The sequence below is a fragment of the Vidua macroura genome, chromosome 3, assembly GCF_024509145.1.
Source record: "Vidua macroura isolate BioBank_ID:100142 chromosome 3, ASM2450914v1, whole genome shotgun sequence".
Classification (NCBI taxonomy): Eukaryota; Metazoa; Chordata; class Aves; order Passeriformes; family Viduidae; genus Vidua; species Vidua macroura.
In genome coordinates this window covers 79,957,167-79,965,554 of record NC_071573.1, presented here as the reverse complement: position 1 = coordinate 79,965,554, position 8,388 = coordinate 79,957,167, and the positions used below count along the sequence as shown (strand labels likewise).

Below are 8,388 nucleotides of genomic sequence, written 5' to 3'. Positions count from 1 at the left end.
GAGCTGAACTCGATTATTCTTGTGGATCCCTTCCAATTTGGAATATTATGTGAAATTCCTTAATTCTGTGATGGGAATTCACAGGCACAGAGCAGCCTAACTGTTGCAGCAGCAGCAGCTCCCTTTCCCTGTGTTGCTCACAGCATTACACTCCTTGACAATCATTCTTATCTGTCCTATTGCTACATGGTGGGAGGTAGAGCAATGAAAATATATATCCACAGGGAAATAAAAGAAAGCAGAATTTCTCTAAAGATTTCTCAGTAAGTCTGAATCCAATTTAGCTTGCTGGGTGTGCTGCAGATGGAGTATGTGATTTGCAAATCTTTCAAGCAGGAGCCTATTTGTTACTTTATTTGACTATTTTACCTGCAATTGTGTTAACAGACTTGTCTGTATCTTGTAAATGGGGTCTATTTATCAACTCAGGTCTTCTCTGGTGCTTTGGTGCACTTTTATTACCTGCTTTGCACTGCTCTTTGGAGCCTTGCCTGCAGTGCCATCATATACATATGCAGCCCTTCCTCACTTGGAGCTGAACATGAGATGCTCCACTACATCTGAAAGCAGGTACTGCCTGTGAGACTTTACATAGTTTTCAGTTTCACTAAATTACCCTGTGATGTGATTTGGTAAACTCACTGCAAACATGAGATGTGTGGCTTTAGGGCTCAGCAGGGAGTTCTTTCCCTGCTGTGTTTTCTGCTTAGCTGTGATCTGACAGCAAATGTAATTCTGTTGCTTTTATGGGCTTGTATGCTATTATTTCAAAACATTGTGGGCCACAGAGATGATCTGCTCCTCAACTGAGTGGATGCTTTTAGAAAAGCCCCTCTGAACTTTAGCCTTTCATACCTTTATGGGCAGTAGTCATGTGTGAAACATTGCTCTGTACTCACTTGTACTGCTGTCAACAAAGAGGAATTACCAGGAGGTGACCTTGTTCTTCACGAGAGACCATGACATTTCAGCATTTCTATGTACTGATGCTGATTAAAGGTAGGATAGGTGCTCCCTGAAAAGAGCCTGAGGAGGATGTGTTTGCCTGCTGCTGGAATTACCTCTCCTGGAGCTGTCTCAAAAGGTACCATAGAAATTCCTCAGCAAGCAGGGACAGAAGGAAGATGAACTGATGAGCAGGGTAGATTTTCACAGAGATGCTCTCAGCAGAAGCAGCAGATCCTGGCATGGCCTGGGAGGGTAGCTCCTGTGTGAGGGCTAGAAAAGATATCCCCAGACGTGGCTCTGCTCTGTGTGTGTCCATGGGACAGGGCTCAGAGCTCAGCATGGATCTCAGGATCTCGGCACTCAATTTAGGATAAAATAAGAGCCAATGTTTAAGGATGGTTCAAAAAGTTGCCAGACATGGTCCTTTTTAATACAAAAATCGGTCTTACTTCTTAAACTGCTGACACCATCACCTGCATTTATTCCTGCCCAAATGCTCTGCTGCCCAGAGATAGCACAACAGTGTTCCCGGCTCTCCTTATGTGGTCATGAAGCTTGAACAGCATGCAGCATTTCTCCCAAGGTCTCAGTTCACCCAGTCTTATGAGTATGGGGTCAAATTGTCGTCACAGAATCAACTTTTCCACCTCCAAGGTGTGACTGAGAGGAGTTCTGTGACATGCAATGAATTGCAGAGAACTGCTTACTGATATGTGCTGTGAAGGCAAAGAAGAGAGAGAAAAATACTCAAACATTCTTTACTTTGAAAATTTTTTAAGGATTGCCTCTGCTTTTGAGGGGTTTGGATCTTGTCTCGGAGCTGGAAATCTTCTCTGGAGGCCTTGCTGTTTTTTTCTATGAATGAGCACTGTTAGCTCTCATTCTTGGTTCAAGAAATGATCTGCCTGGAGTGTACAGGGATGCAGGTGAGCTGCACAGTCCAAAAGGAATTCTTTGGGCCACTTTTTTTTTTCCAAGGACACTGCCATATTTGTCCTTCAGGTCCTGATTTTCTCACAGTGCTTCTTGAAATTTGATTGCACTTTATGAACAAGATGTGAAGGCAAGGTTTCAAAGCTGGAGGTTCACACAGGGAAAGATGCCTTAGCATCACATACCAAGGTCTGCAGACCTTGCTGAACCTTCTGACAGGAGGTTCAGTCACTCTTTTTTCTTCCCACCTGGGTGTGCCCTTGGGTATTGCTCTTCCACAGTTGTTCCTCTGGTATCTGCTGACTCATCTACTACCCCTGAATGGTGGGAAACAGTTTTCTTGTCTTCTACCATGACCTCCTGATGTTCAGAGTTTTCCATCTCATATTAGCAGAAGGGGTTTTTTGACAGTTTTACAACAGCCCCATTTCCATCCAGCATTCCCTTGAATCCTGGTTTTTCAGATGCTGCTGCTTCACTAAGACTGGATGATTTACTTTTGACCAAGCACAGCTAATCCTTAAGCAGCCAAATATTAATGAGAGGAACCCTGAGCTACATCTGGCAATGTTATTTTTCCTGCACAGCTGGACAACCTAGAAAAGTTTGGAATTTCTCCCTCTGAAGATTTTGAACTTTGATCAGAGAAAAGAATCAAAACTGGATGTTTTGCAGAAAAGTAATTGTGTCTCTCAGCTGAAATGTGGGTTTTCCACTCGTTTCACCTTTTTCTGTTACAAAAAGAGGGTCGTCAACCCTAACTTTTCAGATTTCACAGAAATATGTATTTCTCAAGAATGCTTATTCTGGCATCTCCCCAGGCTATGCATGGAGGGGTTACTGTAAACTTTTCCTATGTTTCCTTTACTCCACATGGGAGTGTGAGCTGGAGGATTTGCATCTCTTTGAACTGCCAGTGCTGTGGGCAGGAGTGGGGAGGACAAGGAGCAGTGATGTATGGAGGAGGTGCTTGCAGCCACAAGGACAACCTGACAGAAGGAAGTTTTTGCATCAACCAAGATACATCTTTGAGGATGGGATCAGAGACATAAGCCTGAAAGAAAGAGCTTCATAATAACTGGAACCAAGCCTTCCTGACATAGTAGCCTAGTACATACTGTTTAATTTTACATCTGAGTTTTTTGCACGCCTTAGGTAGGCTACGACCAAATGAAAAAGAAGTCTGTACTTTGTGTTGCCTGGCTGGACATGAATGATGAAACTGCTAAATCAGGTCTGGCCTGACAGGAGGGATTTCTGTTTTCCTAATGAGCTAATTATTTTTTTCTTCCAAGTCATTTGCATTCTTACGTGACTAGATATTCAATACTCTAACACATGGCCTGCATTGCACTGTGAGCTGGGAAAATGGCTATATTCTCATTGTCCATTTTAATTTGGGAAGCAGACAAATTACAGTTTGGCAAACTGAAGTTATATGCATATGTTAATGAGCACCTCTGCACAAAATGAAGATAAACAGAAGCAGAAAACATCTTGCATGTCCCTTCATATATTTCAGAGCAGCTTTCATTCCTAAAGACTTGCTCTGACTAGCCATTCATGTAAACAATAGCCAGTATTTATGTGATTTCTGCAGAACACTTTTGGTAGCAGAAGATTTTTGGTAGTGAAGGCTGCCTTCTGGAGACTCATGCACATCCAGAAGGGGTTTGGTACATGCCCTGGCAAGGGTGTAAAGCAGCACTGGTTCCCCACCAGCACCCTGGATGAGGCCACCTTGATTCAGCAAAGCAGAGAAGAGGCTCTGCTTTGATGTATACAACTTTGAAGTGCCACTTGCCCTTTAGGTCTTTTGATCCTGACCCAGACTGGTTTTAAACAAAGATGTAGTCTTACTGCTCTTAAATCCAGGAGATCTGCACCAGAAAATCCTTCCCAAATGTTCCCTGACTGAAAAGTTCAAAACTGCATCTTCTGAGGGGTGCATGGGCTCATGGTTGCAGCTTTCCTTCCATTAGCCTGAACAATGTTAACATTCCTATAGTTGGGCTTGTAAGCCCTTGTGGGTCAGTCTGGGATACCCTTAGGGGGTGACCAGGATGATTCAATGCAGACATCATTAAATGCACTCCAGACTCAGCCCTCAGCAGGTCTGGTTTCTGGAACTAGGTTAAATTAGAACCAAGCAAAGTCCTGATGTTAACAGTGCTAAACCATAGGAAAACAGGACAAAACAATGTCAAAAATGCTCTCCTTATTCTGTGTGTGTGTGAGGGAACCCAACCCCTTCTCTTTGTTTAAAAAAGAACAAATTATACACATACTTGTCTGCAAAGAGAGGTAGGTAATTTAAAATGAGATAATTTAATGAGATTCTCTCATTAAACAGACAGATGATTCTTCTATTGCAGCAATACCTTTAATAGGATGAACACACACAGATTCTGCTTGTTCCCTGTGTAATTTTTGAGATCACCACGAGCTGGTGTTAAAGGTCAATAGCGGGTAATGTGTAGCCTTTCAGACACTGCAATAAATTGCCAAGGAGCAAGTTTTTCTTGGTGGACCAGTCTCAATTATTAGAGAATTCAGCAACAGAAAGCATCAGGGAATAGCAGGCTTCATTTTTTTCATGTGGAGACTTTATGTTTTTATAATAGCTAATCCATCAGGTTAATTTCATTGCTCAGGCAAGAATGCAGGCAGCAGACTATTTCAGGAGGGCAAGCAGCAGTCCCATAGAACAGGATCTTGTAGACAACATTTTTGCAGATAAGCTTTCAATTATCTCCACGCTTTTGCTGGATGTGTGCAAACCCCTTTAGCCTGTCATGCAGATAATCCAAGTCCAGTGAAACAAAAAAATAAGTTCCCCTTGATTTCAGTGAGCTTTGGGCCAGGCTTTATGAATCACTTTATGTTCATTCATGAAAAAGACCCATTGCCAAAATGAGTATCAGTGGGGTGGATGGTCACGTGCTATTTTGATGTGCTCTGTTACTCTGCAACTGTTTTAAACTGTAACATATGACACTTTTCCACTCAGGGTTGCTAGAAGGAAGACCTGGGCTGAAGAGGCATAGACCAGAACTATACACATGGACATGTTCCTTGTGAAACCTAAGAAAACTCTCCTGACATGATCTGCCCTTAATATCTAGTCATGATGAAAATGCCAGCTATTGAATCTGTTTCTCCCACATGCATTTTTTAAAAATCTTCTTTAATCCAGGAGATTTGATAACATTAATTCTTAAAGCAGAAGTATATCAGATATGAAGGGAATTAGGACTTTGTTTCTAGCACTGGTAATCAAAATGCCAGTCTCTGCCAAGCTCCACAGGGTGCTGTTTTACTCCTCACTGTCTGTACTGAAGTGTTTCCTGCCTGATCCCTTGCTGCTATGTGTGGTGTCATGAGCTGACATCCAGAAAGCAGATAACTCTTGGCTGAAAGTACTTGTTCCAAAAGAGAGCAAACTTTCAGAGTATATTTATTTGTATGAGTTTTTTGATCCATTTAAATTTCATTCTGGTAAAATACTAGAGGTGGTGCAATACCATTAGTAGTCTTTATGCACAGATGAATGGTATTTTTGGTGCATTTTTTTTTTTTTGGACACCATAAGCACAATAAGCAGGAATAGATTGTGAAAGAAAAAAAAAAATCCAATAGATTACCCTCATAAGGAAACACTCTAAACAGATGAACAGCTTCCTAGAATCTGAAGGACATCCAACAGTTCACCACTCACCCTGAATACCGTACCTTTCACCCTAGATCCTCTACCATTTAGATCTGCAAATTAACACTTGAGCATTAAAATTAGATGAGTTTTTATTAATCACTGACTACCTGGTGCTCTTGCTCTGACCAAGACCTCTCTGTCAGGCGTTACAGACCCGTGTGGAGCAGAGGTGGATGCAGGTAGGAGTGCTCTGGCAATGCTGGTTGACATCTCATTGTTGGAAGTTTCAGTGGAGGAGGCTATCAGTGAATTCCATGGCATTCAACACTGGGAAATAAGTCCTGCACCTGGGAGGAACAACCCCATCCACCAGTGTAGACTGGGGGCTGACTGGCTGGGCAGAAGCTCTGCAAAAAGGAATCTGGGGGTCCTGGTGGACATGAGCCAGCAGTGGGCTGGGCTGGGCAAGCATTGCCAGTAGGTCAAGGGAAGCGTGTCTTCCCCTCTGCTCAGCACTGGGGAGACACATCCAGAGTACTGAATTCCATTGCAGGCTTCCCAGTGCAGGAAAGACATGGGCATGCAGGGCTGAGCCAACCAACCAACCAACAGAAGAGATGGTATAGAGAACATGGTGCCAAACTCTTCTTAGCAGTGCAGTGGACAGGGCTACAATGAGACACAATAGACACAAGCTGGAACTGGAGAAGTTATCATTAGATACAGGAGAAAAATCATTCATTGTGAGATTGTAACAACAGAGAAGTAGACTGCAATAGATGAGAGACGTTGTCGAATCTTCATATTCAGAATTGTTGAAGCTCTGCTGAGCAACCTGCTCTCACTATTCCATCTTTACATAGGAGTCACAACAGCTGTCCTCTGGAGGCCCCTTTGAGCCTCTGTGGATCTGTGACAATGAACTGCTGAATAAATCTTGTTCAACACTGCTGCCAGTCTCCTTGTCTTGACATCTTGAAAAGCCTTGGCAGCAGAAGAGGCCACGACAGCTGTCATCAGGAGCAGGAACAGCTCCCTCCAAGGGCCAGGCCTGCCAAGTGACACTGGCACAAACTTCTGACAGTAGCTGACGGGAAACTGGGGAGTTAGTCGACTAGAAAAATCGTAAGCAAATGCTCAGAATCAGAAGTCATTGTAATGGAAAGAGATAGCAAATCTGCAAACCTTTCCCAAGAAGTTTCCTTTCTAAGTAGTTTCTAAATTTCAGGTGATTCCACCTTTTGCACCTTTTTAAAGATCCACTGTATCTTCGTACGATGCCATGCAGAAAGAGTGGCAGCAAAAAGACCATCACTCATCTATGTTCCTGTGCTGCTTAGAGGAGCTGAACTGTGGGCAAAGTAATCTGGAGGTGTGGAAGCATTTCTGCTTGTATTTACAGCTCTGCTATAGCACGGATGCTTAAAAACGTTCCACTTTGCTAAAGATATTTTATATTCACAACTGAAAGGAAACACTTCACTATTATATCTTTTGCTGACTTTTGCCCAGAGAAGGTATAAATTGTTTGAAGATATAAGTGGTTTGTGCTTGGACAACAGAGAAGTCCTGGTACTGACCTGGTGTCCTTGCTTCCCTCTCTCTTTCTGTCCTTTACTGCTCTGAGTCAACACCATAGCATTAAGGAAAATTACCTGAGAAACAGCAGCTTTGAAAAGGAAAAGCATTTAAAAGTTAGCTTTTCAAGAAGAGTTTCTTTCAAAATGTTGGTTTGAAATGAGGTATAGTGGTATGAATTGTAGACAGAAAAAAAAAGAAAATCATCTTGGGAATGGGAAGATTCTTTGCCTCAGCAAATGTGTCTTCTTTGTTTTTTCTCAAAATACATCAGCAGTGATTGCAAAAGAATCTGAGGAATGAATGTAAACATTGCAAAAGGACATATGGAAGTCAGGAACTGAAATAATGTACGTGTATATAAAACTGGCAGGAGACAGGAGGTCATATTCATTTCAGTGCCCTGGAAGGGGCATGCAGGCATTTCACCTCTAATTATGCAGCATGTTTTTGACTGAGATCTCTCCTTCCTTCAGCTGCTCTTGTTAAAAGCATTTAAGCACGTGCTGAACTCTATGTGTGTGAATAATGCTGTGTTCCCTTAACAAAGGCACTAATGACTTCATCTCCTTAAGACTCCTATTAATTCTTCAGACAATTATTTCCTACTGTGGGAAGTACCGTGACAAGTATGATTATGACACAGTGGACAAAACTCCCTGGTCCAGAGCATAGGAGATGGAAAGACTTCTGAAGAAAGAAGAAACTGAAGAAAGCCTCTGTCATACTACATCAATTATCTGAGCCTGTAATGTTGAGGCTCAGTTTTACTTTCATGTCACTGACACACAGCTTATAGGTATGCGCCCATGTAGAAAAGACATGACAATAAATGTCATCACAGGAAACCCCATGCAAAATTCTTTCATCTAATTGAAAACATGAAAGGGAAATTATGGGAACATCACTTCAGGCAGAAAGATGTTCAGGAAACCTGCTCAGGAAATTTGTCTTGATCATGGGGTTGAAAAGAAGAAGCTGTTGGGCTCCTGAAATGCCTGGTACTCCTCTCTGTTCAAAATAAACTGCTGATCTTAATGACTGTCCTTTCAGAGATGGTCTATTTTAAGATAGTGGAGTTACACCAGAAGGAGTGATCACTGGAATGACAGCATGCAGTGAAGCAAGGCAAGCCAGAATGGGGGTTGAATCATCTGCAAAGGGATTCCTTTCATGCTTATGCTTTAGAATTGGACTTCACATTAAACCTTGTGAAACCTGGGGATTGGGAAAAAAGAACTCACAGCCAGAGGCTCAACAGTTGCATTTGTGGTGCT

At 42.4% G+C, this 8,388-nt stretch overlaps 1 long non-coding RNA gene across 1 annotated transcript; it reads right to left on the bottom strand.

Annotated features, from left to right (window-relative positions):
• Positions 1–6,556: 6,556 nt before the first annotated feature.
• Positions 6,557–7,616, bottom strand: LOC128804688 (uncharacterized). The gene is made up of 3 exons (XR_008436164.1): positions 7,541–7,616; positions 7,114–7,202; positions 6,557–6,647 (listed from the first exon to the last, which is right to left on the bottom strand). It is a non-coding gene; the product is annotated as an uncharacterized LOC128804688 (long non-coding RNA).
• Between the last annotated feature and the right edge of the window lie 772 nt (positions 7,617–8,388).